The sequence below is a fragment of the Marmota marmota genome, unplaced genomic scaffold, assembly GCF_001458135.2.
Source record: "Marmota marmota marmota unplaced genomic scaffold, marMar, whole genome shotgun sequence".
NCBI lineage: Eukaryota > Metazoa > Chordata > Mammalia > Rodentia > Sciuridae > Marmota > Marmota marmota.
This window is the reverse complement of record NW_026000019.1, coordinates 17,722,863-17,736,561: the sequence shown is the minus strand read 5'-3', so window position 1 is coordinate 17,736,561 and position 13,699 is coordinate 17,722,863. Positions and strand designations below refer to the sequence as shown.

Here is a 13,699-nt window from a genome sequence, read left to right as displayed (position 1 = left end):
ACCAGCATGATTTATTTGGACATCACTAGATATATGTGAGTATTTTTAAAAAGGTTTAAATAAGATTTTAATAATTAAAAATCTTAAATAATTTAATAATTGTACAATGTATGAATAATGTTTTGTTGGGTTTGGGTTTTGTTTTTGTTTTTGTTTTTCTATATTATCTAAGGTGAGTGTCTATTTCTTAGCTATTTCTATTTCTTAACATCCCGTAGGTACCATTTTAATTCATAACATGATTGTAGAGTGGATGATTGTGAGGCTGATGTGACATGAAACTGTAGAAAGGCACATATTCAGGGATTGGAACATTGGCCACCACACTAAGGTTCAAACAGTTTTTTAAACCAAGACCTACATTTTGAAACTGCTTTTCATTCCAGACCTGAGCCATAGATAGGTGCACGTATACATTCATACATCCCTGGAGAGATTTACCCCTACATTGTTTGAGGCACTCTGATGCGTTGTGTTTTACTGTATTGTGTTGTATTTTATTTCAAACTTCTCTCCTCATCCCAAGAAAGTCCCCAAACCAAAAAGCTAATCACAACCCACTGTACTGAATTTATAGTAGCTTATTGTTTTTTTAAAAAAACTAATATGTATCCTATATTCCACTGTTCCTACCACCTCCCCTCTCCCTATTCTGATCTACTGCAACTAATGAATCTGTGAACAGTGAGGGGTTCCAATGAATGGGGAAGGATGAGAGTCATCTCACCATCATCATAGTGGTGTGCAGTTGGAAAGTTTAGGAGATGGCAGACTTTCAGGTAGAGGCTAAGTGTTAGATAAAGCATTCTTGGACCGAGTTCTAGACCAGCCTGGGCAACTTAGCAAGACCCTGTCTTAAAATAAAAAATAAAAAGGGTGGGGGTATAGCTCAGTGGTAGAGCACCCCTGGGTTTAGTTCCCAGTACCAAAAAGGGGGGGGGGGACATTGAAATAAACAAAGATGGCAGAGGCTCTGAGTAGGGGGAATGAGGAGGGCCCTAATGGCAAAATGCTACACCTAACCTGGAATCTTCCTCTCTCACACCAAAATTGCCTTCCTCCTCCATTCCAGAAAGGTAGCTGCCAATGACACACTGTTGCTATGGTAACTACTAGCCTCAGAAAATTCTAAGCTGTGCTCCAGCTCAGTTACCTGTACACAGTGCTGAACAATTTCCCACTCTCCCAGAGTGGATGAGTACAGTTCCATCTTACCCTTCACAGTTGATGGTTTTAATGGGATAGTGCTGAATCCCTTTTCAACACTTTCCTTTTTTTTCCCTTCAAGACCTCCTCCCATACTTGTAACCATGGATTTGAATTATTTGAAAATAACTTTCACTCTAGAGAAAAACTGCAAAGAACTTTGATATTTAAAGCAGTTTGCTTCTCCCTTCTTCATGCTGCTTGCTGCGTATCACTGGCCATTGTTTGGTCTGTGAACAAGGACGCTGTCTCCCAAATGGATGCTTTATTTGAATTAGCAGTGAAGCCACACAGAAGCTGCTGTTGACTCCATGCATCTAAAATGTGAACCCTCATGTGCATCACTGAAAAAGTTTATTTTGATGAAAATGCACTTAGTGTTCCTTTCCCATAAAGACCTCTGTACATTGATAGCCACACTTCAGGTATTTAGACGTCATTAAGTCTAACTTCTCCAGTCTTAATCTGCTGCTGGAGAAATGTTAATTGTGCTGTAGGATTCAGTGATGTGATCATTAAGAAACTGATGATGAAGTAGTTTCTATATCAACACCTTTTCCCTTTTTCCCTTAGAGGCTTCTGTTAGTGTTCACAATTCTCAGAGTATATTAGATTTAAGAATTGTTTTTTCTCACTGAGCAAGGAACACATTAGTGTTGGATGTGCTCTGAAACAGCTGACCACAGGCGGAGAAGATTGGCTGCAGCTCCAGGTTCCCAGAACCTGGCACCCTCCACGATTAGGAAACAGCTTTTATACTGTACTGTTCCTAGCCAGCTGGAATGCACTGATCACCTTTCTTTGCTTCTTCTATTTTTTCTCTACCCTTATGCCTACTTCTTTCTGCCAGTCATTTTCTCAAGTCCATTAAAAAGAAAACGATATAGACATTTTTAAATTAACTTGATAGGTGAACTGTGTATTGTATCATAAACTGTTCTACATATGAGTCATTAGATTTTCCTTCCCTAAAGAAAAATAAGATAAATGGATGAAAAAAATGATTTTTATATGGGTTTATCTTTTATTAGAAAGTGGTAAATAGTAAAATAACATAACATAGGAATAAAGCTTTATGCCCTTATCTACATTCCAAAATTGGTGCTACATACTTTCCACACTTAATTAACACAAAAAGGAACACCAGAGTTGCTACCCCACTTAGTATTTTCTCTTTCTTCAAAAATTTTAGTGTATTCTTTTTTTTCCCCTGCACCTAATTCACCCCTAGTAGTCTTGTAAGACTTAGTAAGATTCATGGTTATGCTTTTAAATGGGAATTTTCACTTTCTGAAGTATTTTGACAATTATCTTTTATCCAGGTGGTATGATTTATTTTTATCAGTCAGTGTTGAAGAGTTAAGTTAGAGCTTCACGGTTGGGAACAGCAGTAATAAATGATTTCCCCACAACTGTTTACAGTGAGATCCACATTCCTTTGAGTTTATTTATTTATTCATACTAAGATTATATCTTAAGTATGCTTCATTGTTCATGTTTAGGAATCTGATTTAGACAAGAAATAATGTTCCTCTGTGCCCTTGTTGCTGCCTCCTGGAATGATTTACTATTGTTCTCTCAGGCAGAAATAAAAATCAATGTCAATGTCTTAGGTTTAGAACAGCTTAGGCTGGGCCATTGGACCTCCTGAGTGTTTAGAAAGGATGCTCTTCACTGCAAGAGGAGGTGACATCCTGATAAGTCTGTCATAAGTTGGAAACATCATCAAGCCAATATGGACCTGATTGCCTAGCCTGTGGGACATCAGGGCACAGCAGTGTCATACACTGCAGTATCATTGCTTACCTATTGATTGCGTGGTGACTGGGGGTGGCATTGTGACAATCTAACACATATCAGTAACCAGGAAAAGGTCAAAATTAAAAATTCAAAATTTGAAGTATGGCTTTTGCTAATGGTTATAGATTTGGTGCCCTGGTAAAATTGAAAAATCCTTGAAGTTTAACCATCCTAAGTCAGGGATTGTCTCTATTCCAAACTCTTAACCACAACTATTTCAGATACCAGTGCCTCTGCTCTGAGATATGAAGGACATTTGCATTACATTTACTTAGTAATTGTTGCTATTCTCACTCCTCCAATTCTTGGATCTATGTAGCATTTAGTTAGCAAAGAACTAAACCTAATACTCTGGAGAAGCTACTTATTCTACTAGTGTGCCTTTTTCTCTCCTTTTCCTTCCCTGCTCTCCCCCAACCCCATGAAAAATTTTTGTTTAAGAATGGTGGAAAAAACTTGTAAGTGAGCATAGCAACCAGAAAAAGATAGTGGAAATTTTAAGTTGTATTTACATATATCCAAATGTTGTTTGTTAAGCTTTCTGAGATTCCACGGAAGTGCGTACACTGAGGGAAGAATCGTATTCCTCTCTGTCATCCATGGCTGCTGTTAACAGGCCGGCTTTTCTCCTGGCAGATTCTCTAGCTGGGGACTTTCTGTTCTCCCATCTTTGGACAGGGTGTCACTTCTTTCATCCCAAATGTCTGCCTTTTCTCTTTCCTCTGCCATAGATATTTCCTGCCCAAATCATCATATGTAATCCACAGAGTCTCTTTCAAATACTTGTTTTTGATTTTTTGATATTATAACTTAAAGGAATCTTGGAATACAGACCACATGAAGAGGCGGTGTAGTGGAAGCTCGGGAAGCTTCTGCTACCCACTGGGCACAAGCATAACACGCTTATCAGTGTGGTCTAGCCTGTGTTTTATTCCACGACCCCTTTCCGGGGGTGGCTGCACTCTACTGGCTCTTACTACTTTTATTCTGAGAGCCAAAGCTGACATTCTCAGAGCTCCTTCCTCAACAGGCAGTGCTTTCTGTTCCTCATCAGCCCCTAGCTTCAAGGCTGTCAGTTGCCAAAGCTGCCATAACAAGGCACCACACAGCTGGGAGGCTTAAACAATGGAGGCTTTTGCCTGACTGTTCTGGACACTAATGTCTGAGAGTCAGGTTTTGGCAGAGTTGACTTTTCTGAGGCCCCTCAGCTTTCAGATGGCTACCTTGTTGTGTCCTCATGTGGTAGTCCCTGTGCCCATGAGGTCTGTGTCCTAAACTCTTTTCATAAGTGCACAGGTCAAGTCATGGCCCAACCTGATGACTCTATTTCAATTTACTTTATCTCTTTAAAGGCCTTGTCTTCAAATAGTTATATTCTGAAGTACTGGGGAGTTAGAGCTTCAACAGGTTTATTTGGAAGGGGATTCAGCTGACCCATACCCTATTCTTCTCATGGTCGACCAGACACAAATTTTTTCTCAGTCTCCCAGAAAATGCTCTCATCTTCTGAACATAAATCTTGCGTGGCAGCTCTGAGCTGTACCTTCAACATCTGATAACACATGGCAGTTTCCTATTTTTGTCAGCATACCCAAGTTCTCTCTTTTCTCCTAAACAGATTATCTAAAATATCTTTTTTTTTTTCCCCACAACCACCTTGCACTTTCATCAACCCACTTAGCTGGCAAGGAATTTCCTCTGGTATGTATTTCAGCTGATTAAAAGTTCTGTTTTACCTTACATACCCTGTGCTGGTGGTCTTGTTACCTTTAAGAGCTCTGCCTTTATGTTGTCTTATACATTACATTAAACCATAGCCTCCCTTGTCCCCTTCTTTTACTAGAGACGGTGAATTGTGCGTGTAAGTCATAGCGTGACTATCATGTTCAGGGGTAGAAGATAGTCTATACTGTATTATAATAGAATGAGTATTTTAAGCAACATCATTTGAATACTATGTAAGACACAGGGTCATAGTTTGTTTTCTGAAATCACTTGAATAAAACTTCTGTGTTTCTGTATGTGTGTGTGATGTTAGAGATGGAACCCGGGGCCTTGTACACACTAAACAAGCACTCTGCCTCTGAGTTTCACCCCAGCCCTGAATAACTTTTTCCTAAAATATTTTAACAAATTCTAGGGTGGCCACTGTTTAAGAATTCAAATGGCAGACATCGCCCTCCCCTCTCAAAAGAAAAATTTTGTAGATTGTCTGACATAGAAGGCTCTTGTTGGACCCTTCAGAATTCAAGTTCAGGCCCTGACTTGCTGGGCCAACTGCTTTCCCTTCTGTCCTCTCTAGTGTCCCCTATGCTTCCGCACTTGTGTTGTCTACAGGAAACCCCCTCATTGTAGCTCTCCTCAGCACAGAGAAGGCTGCAGCGCCTTCGTGTACAGTATGCCCCATGCCCCTCAGCTGGACACATACCCATTACTTCATGCCAAGATGCCATGCCCCTGTCACATCCTATCGCTCCCTCCTGGAATACTTGCCCTCTGCAGAGTTCCTGGAGTAGGTGGAGGCATGCTGGTCTGGGTTTGAATTCTGGCTGCAGTTCTTACTGAATGGGGATCCCAAGAAAGTCACAGAATGTCCACAAGTGTGAGCTCCTCCCCATGAAATGAGGTAATGCAGCTGCCCAGGGATGTTGTAAGAAGTGATTAAGTTAGGCACATCTGTGAAGCATGGCGGAATGATTTATCAAGTCCTTCTGAAGCTGCGTAGTCAAGCAGACTCTTATTTACACTTTAAAAGCCAGGTCAGAATAATAACAGCCTCTTTATTCTGACTCTGCAGTTCTTCCAGCAGACTACCACTGCGGGATGGTTTGTTCCTAGTAGTTTTCAGAAGCCATGCTGTTGGAATTCAAGTCTGGGATGCTCTACTTGTTAGCTCTGGCAAGTTTCTATGCTCAGTATACCTCAGTTATCTCTCTGTAAAAAGAATATGGTACTTGTAAGATGGGATTGCTATGAGGATAACAGAAGTGAGAAACTTTGTATCAAGCACTGCATAAGTGCAAGTGTTTTCTTATTATTACAATTATTTTGAGTCATTTCCCCTGACTATATGCCCCTCATGGGTACACTCTACCTTGCCCTCCGCAGTTGCCTTGTGCCTAATCCAACACCTAGCATATGGATGGATCAAAGAAGTCCATCTACTACTTGTTTATGTATATTCAGTTAACAAATACTGTTCATAAGACATGAAGAATATTGGGTTTTAAATTTTTCTTGAAAATATTTCTGGAAAAAAATATTACAGAAAAAAAATCCTCCTACGTTACACTGAATGGTATGCCAGGTTTCTTTCTATAGAAAGGTAAAATAAAAGATGAAATTGGTTGGAATTCTACCTTTTTTTTTTTTTTGATACTTGAGATTGATCCGAGGGTGCTGTACCACTGAGCCACATCTTCAGCCCTTTTTATTTTGAGACAGGGGTTTCCTCAATTACTGGGGTCTTACTAAGTTGTTGAGGCTGGCCTCAAATTTACGATCCTCTTGCCTCTGCCTTGTGAGTCTCTGGGATTACAGAATGTGTCACCATGCCCAGCTGAATTCTACTTCTAAGAATGGTGTATAAACTGGCATGGTGGCACATATCTGTAATCTCAGTGACTTGGGAGACTGAAGCAGAAGCATCACAAGTTTGAGGCCAGCCTGGATGACCTAGCAAGATCCTATCTGGAAAAAAAAAAAAAAAAGGTCTTATCATATTATGCAGCTAAATATAAATTTGTGAATTTTCCACTTTAACAGACCCATAAGAGTCTGTTAAGCCCATGAGAGGTCAGCTGTCTCACTTTGTGTTCTAGCTAACCAGATGCCCTCTCTTATCTTTACATATTTTATTTTTTGAATCATTATTCAGTGATTTTTGAATACTTAAATTTTTTCTTCAAGTTTAATTTGCATAAACTTCTTAGTTTCTAAAGTAAAAATAATTATGCCATAAGAATTGACATCAAGATGAATATGCCAATGAAAACTAGAAAGAAGATGGAAAGATTTCCCATGTTCTTGGATAGGCAGAATTAATATTGTCAAAATGGCCGTACTACCAAAAGTGCTATACAGATTTAATGCAATTCCTATTAAAATGCAAATGACATTCTTCATATAAATAGAAAAACACTCATGAAATTCATTTAGAAAAATAAGAGGCCCAGAATACACAAAGCAATCCTTAGCGAGAAAAGTGAAGCAGGAGGCATCAAAATACCAGACCTTAAATTATACTTCAGAGCTATAGTAACAAAAAATGGCAGGTTTTGGCACCAAAACAGTCATGAAGACCAAAGAAACAGAATAAAAGACACAAAGACAAACCCATACTAGACAAAGGTGCCAAAAACATAGCCTCATCAACAAATAGTGCTAGGAGAACTGGAAATCTGTATATAGCAAAAAGAAATTAAACCCCTATCTCTCGTCCTGCCCAAAAACTCAACTCAAAATGGATCAAAGACTTGGGCATTAGAACAGAGACCCTGTGTCTAATAGAAGAAAAAGTAGGCCCAAATCTTCACCATGCCAGCCCAGGATCTGACTTCCTTCACGAGAAGTAAAATCAGGAATCAAACTCAAAAGCTTCTTCTCAGCAAAGGAACAATCAGCAATACGAAGGGAGAGCCTACAGAATGGGAGAAAGTCTTCATGACAAGCACCTCATAGCATTAATCTCCAGGATATATAAAGAACTCAAAATACTTAATACCAAAAAAAAAAAAAATAACCCAATCAATAAATGGGCAAAGGAATTAAACAGGCACTTCACAGAAGAACTGTGAACAGTCAACAAATATGAAAAGAATGTTCAGCAATTAGAGAAATGTGGATTAAAACTACACTGAGATTCCACCTCACTCCAGTCAGAACAGCATTTATCAAGAATGGGGCTAGGGATATAGCTCAGATGGGAGAGTGCTTGCCTTGCATGCACAAGGCCCTAGGTTCAATCCCCAGTACCAAATAAATAAATAAATAAAAGAATACAAATAACAATAAAAGTTGGTGAGGATGTGGGGCAAAAAGCTACACTCATACATTGCTGGTGGCATTGCAAATTGGTGCAGCCACTCTGGAAAGCAGTATGGAGATTCCTCAGAAAACTTGGAATGGAACTACCAATTGACCCAGCTATCCCACTCCTCAGTATATACCCAAAAAACTTAAAATCAGCATCCTATAGTGACACAGCCACATCAATGTAGCAGCTCAATTCACAATAGCTAAGCTATGGAACCAACCTAGATGCCCTTCAACAGATGAATGGATAAAGAAAATGTGGTACATATACACAGTGGATTATTACTCAGCCATAAAGAAGAATGAAATTATGGCATTTGCTAGCAAATGGAAGGAACTATCATACTAAGTGAAATCAGCCAATCCCAAAAAATCAAAGGCTGAATGTCTCTCTGAGAAGTGGATGCTAACCCACAATAAGGTGTGGGGAGGGAGAATAGAAGCTCATTGGCTTAGACGAAGGAGAATGAAGGTAAGGGAGGGGGCATAAAGAAGAAAAAGAAAGATGCCAGCCAGGTGCAGTGGCACACACATGTAATCCCAGCTACTTGGGAGGCTGAAGCAAGAAGACCACAAGTACAAGGTGAATCTTGGCAATTTAGCAAAAACTCAAAATAAAAATTTAAAAGGTTTAGAAATGTAGCTCAGTAGTAAAGTGCCTCAGGGTAAAATCCCCAGTACTAAAAAAAAAAAAATTCAAAAACAGAAGTATATGCCACAGACTTTTAAAACAGGGTAGAATGTCAAATTAATAAAATCAAAGGAATACTAATATAGATCTCAAATGACAGACCAGTCCGTTTCTTCTTTTTGTGTGGAGTGATAGTCACATTTTGTATTTAATTATCAATCATATTTTATGCTTCATGAATTAAATTCAAGCAGTGCTTGTGCTTGTGCATATTTATGCTTGTACGTTGTATCAGGTTTTCTGTTGCTGTTTTTAGCTTACAGGTTTTAAGCAGTAGTTAATACTCCTTGGGTTGCGTGAGCATGGCTGGTGGGCAGCTCAGGGTAAGGCTCTTCCCTGTGCCTTTTCATTCTTGGCACTCCACAGCATCATGGTTTCCGAGAAGGCAGGACCCACTGCACAAACACTTGTCAAGCCATGCTGTGTCACCTTTGTCAGCATCCGAGTCCTCAAAACCAAATGTGTGGCTGAGAGCGTATGAAGGCACTGCCCAAGGGAAATGGGGACCAAGATTGATTGGGAGCCACTCCTGTAACAGTCTGCCACATCTGTGCGTGGCAAGTTTATGTTTCAGTACATAAAAACAGGACCTTAGGGCTGGGGCTGTAGCTCAGTGGCACAGAGCTTGCCTGGCATGTGTGAGGCCCTGGGTTCCATCCTCAGCACCACATAAAAACAAATAAAATAAAGGCATTCTATCCATTCTGTCCATCTACAACTTAAAAAAAAAAAATTAGTAAAAGAAAAACAGTACCTTAGTTTCTGAGAGTCACAGGGAGAGGGAGACTTCCTTACCATTTAATAAAATTTACTTACTAAGAGTTTTTGTTTCATAATATCCTTTTACCAAGAGTTGTTATTTTTCAAGTAAAACAAACAAAAAACATTCCACAAAACAAGTGAATGAGTAAACCTGGTATCAGTTTATGTTCCATGAGAATAGAAGCTGTAGATGTTTATAAATTCTTAGTAATACTTGAGTCAAGATCTTCTGCTTACATAGAACATCCAGTCTATGACACTCATTTTATTATCTATCAGCCAATTTGGTTTCCAAATTCAGAGGACTCTGAAATTTTAAATGTTTTCTTTTTCTTCTTTTGCATTGCTGGGAATTGAACCCAGGGCCTCTCACACACTAGTCAAGGGCTCTACCACTGACTGCATCCCAGGCCCACTTATATTTTCTATCTCCTGGTTATTAAGATTTATAGAGAAGGCTAGGGTTATGGCTCTGTGGTAGAGTACTTGCCTAGCATATTGAGGCACTGGGTTTGATTCTTAGCACCTCATATAAATAAATGAATAAAATAAAAGTCCGTCAACATCTAAAAACATTTTTTAAAAAAAGATTTATAGGAGCTGGATGCATTGGCACATGCCTGTAATCCTAGCAGCTCAGGAGGCTGAGGTAGAAGGATTGAAAGTTCAAGGCCAGCCTCAGCAACTGGTGAGACCCTGAGAAATTTAGTGAGACCCTGTCTCAAAATTTAAAAAAGCAGGGTGTTCTGGGGATGTGGCTGTGGCTCAGTGGTTAAGGGCCTCTGGGTTCAATCCCTGGTACTGGGGGAAGGGGAATTTATAGGCAATTTAGGGAAAAGTTTAAATTAAGTATTTCATTTTAATTTATTTTCATAAGATATTGTGCTGTGCATGAACTATTGAACAATGTTTACTCTAAAAAGAAAAGTTAAGACCGCATAAATCAATGCAGAAGAGAAAAATATATCGCCAAAATGAACACCAACATCTTAAGACAATAGCACATGAGAATATTCAGTGAAAGATTTAAAGACTAATCTGAATCTTCCAAAATATTTAATTTCCTAGACAAGGTAGAGCAGCAGCTGACCTTTAAATTCACATATTCCTATTTCAATAAGAAGTTTAAGTTGAGTGTTACAGCAGTTTTTTCCAATGCATATTCCACATTTTTTCCCCTGAGTATACAATGGTTGCATCTTGTTTATTTTTTACAATACTGGGGATTGAACCCAGGGGAGCTTTACCACTGAGTTACATGCCCCACCCCTTTTTATTTTTTATTTTGAGACAGGATCTCACTAAGTTGCTGAGGTTTGCCTTGAAACTTGTAATCCCCCTGCCTCAGCCTCCATCAGCCATGTGGAGGTTATGCAGTATGTTTACCACCATGCCTGCTTAAGTTAGACGTTTTTTTTCAAGGTTAATGTGCTTAAACTTACCTTAAAGTTGTTGTTGTTGTTGTTATTTAATGGAATTGTCATGAGTAGATGGTCTATCCAGATCAAAAAGGTAAAATGTTGTTCTTTATAAAATAATTTACTTAATGAAATATGACAAGATCTAAACTCCAATGACTATTTTAGGATCAATCCAGGACCTGGAATGGGAGAGAGAGGGGTGGAGATGAACACATGGTGCGGGGGGGGGGGTGGTTATGTAATATACTCTCAGTGTTTAGAGAAAAATATAGATGAAAAAGGAAGACCCAAGATAATGGGAAAGTTCTAATATTTTGCCGTTTAGAAAATAAAATCCATGAGTACTGCATTTTCCAGGAAGCTGCTGCAGTAGACAGACGTGCCTGTAATGCCTAGAGCCTCTGCTGCTGTCCAAGGTCCACAACTTAACCTTGCCTCCTTGGCTGGTGTTCCCAGCTATTCTAGATAAACTGAGTCTAAGAACAGATCCTAAGGCTTTCTTCCCACAGAATTGCTGATGGATCAGATGAACTAAGTGCTATGAGTGTGTTGCAGAAGGATATCATATTTTCTCCTATGATTTTGTGTGCCTTGCCATTTTTATTTTAGTTTATTTATTTGTTCTAATTAGTTATACATGACAGCAGAATATTCTTTGATTTATTGTACGCAAATGGAACACAATTTTTCATTTCTCTGGTTGTACCCAAAGTAGGGTCGCACCATTTGTGCAGTCATACATGTACCTAGGATAATAATGTCCTTCTCATTTCATCATCTTTCTTACCTCCGTGCCCCTTCCCCGCACCTTTGCCCGATCCAAAGTTCCTCCACTCATCCCATGGCCTGCCCCCATTATGGATTACCATCCACTTACCAGAGAAAACATTTCGGCCTTTGGTTTCTTGGAATTGGCTTACTTTACTTACCATGATATTCTCTAACTCCATCCTAGATAGGACAGAGGGGCAGGGAGGGGGCATGGAGTTATTAATGATGGTGGAATGTGATGATCATTATTATCCAAAGTACAGATGTGAAGACACAAATTAGTGTAAATATACTATATATACAACCAGAGATATGAAACATTGTGCTCTATAGTGTAATAAGAATTGTAATGCATTCTGCTGTCATATTAAAAAAAAACTTAGGAAATTAAAAAAAAATTTAGTTGTTGACAGAGCTTTATTTTATTCTTTTTTTTTTATATGTGGTGCTAAGAATTAAATCCAGTGCCTTACACATGCAAAGCAAGTGTTCTACCACTGAGCCACAACCCCAGTCCCCTAGCAAAGAATTTTTAAGTCCCTAACAAAGGCTAGTTGGCTAATTTGTCACAGAGCCAAAGTCTGAATCCAGGCAGTCTGGTTCCAGATTCTGTTTTTTATCGCCAGTCTTAGATCATATTAGATTGGGATTAATTAGTTCTTTGACTTGATAAGTATTTCACATTTATTATGTCCTAGCATTGTAGTAGGTGTTCTGATTGGTAATAATCACAAGAAAAAAAGATTCGTCTTCTCCTGAAGTTTACAGAATAATGGAAGAGACAAATAATACAAAGATAATGTATAGTTACAAGTTGTGATAGAGGTTACAAAGGGAAAGAGAAAGTTGTCACAAGAGAGAAAAAATGTATAAGCTAACTTAGATTGAGGAATGAGCACCAAGGAAAACTTTTCAGAGGAAGTGACATTTTAAGCTCAGGCCCTAAATGATTAATAGGAGCAGCCAACTGAAGAGAGGTTGTTATGTGCATCATACAGGAATTTTTGATCTGATAAAGAGTGGAATATCTGGGCACAGTGGTATACACCTGTAATCCCAGCAACCTGGGAGGCTGAGGCAGGAGAATTGCAAGTTTGAGACCATGTCTCAAAAATAGAAGATAAAAAGGGCTGGAGCTACAGAAGTGGTGGAGTATCCCTAGGCCAATCCCTAGATTTGAAACCAGATCTCAAAAGTGGTAAGCACTTTTGAGAGAGATGCAGTGGTGGGGTGGGGGTAGTGGAATTGATTCAGAGTTAGTTTTAGATAAAATAGTTAACTATATTTGTAAATGTGTCTCATGTAATTGGAAAATAAGCAAAATCTGTAGAAGCCAAAAATGACGAGAACACCTGAATCCTGAGCTGTAAGTAAATTCTAAACCCATTCTTTGTTCTCTGCATATCTGCTGGTTCTTGGTGACCTACACTTTGGCATTTAATAATAGGCACAGGAGACAAAAGACAGCTATTAAGCTTGACCTCTGAAGGATTCTCTGTCAATAGTGTGCTGGGGGAAACCAGTGCCTTCATATACCTCCTCTTCCAGAGGGGTGTAGCTGAGTAATGGCCTGTGTTGGCCTTTGAGCTCAAGTGTGTAGGAGTCATACACAGCAGCTGCTTTTTTTATATGAAAATATATTTGATAATAAAAAGAAAAATATAAAAACCCTCTAAACAGAAAATACTATTTTTCAAGACCCTCAGTCAAAAAGGCATTTCTTTTTCAAGAAACTAAAAGGTCAGTATCCAGAGTGGCTTTGGGAGGTACATGTGAAGGCTGACCAAAGGTGGAGTTCCAGAATGACTGCCTGGTTCAGAATCCCCCAAACTCACTCTCCTGCCAACTGAACTTTGAGTGAACAAAACATAAACTTCTGCCTTTTTAAATCACAAAGATTCTGTGATTTAACTATTTCAGCAGCTGTCATCACACTAAAAGAGATTAATTTACTTTCAAGGTCATATCAGGGACACAATTTCCTTCCCATTCATTTTACTTCTCTTTTTCTTTG

General features: G+C 39.0%; 1 protein-coding gene across 13 annotated transcripts in view; it reads left to right on the top strand.

Annotated features, from left to right (window-relative positions):
* Rabgap1l (RAB GTPase activating protein 1 like) overlaps positions 1-13,699 on the top strand; it is a 592,157-nt gene that overhangs the window by 460,839 nt on the left and 117,619 nt on the right. The window lies entirely within an intron of this gene.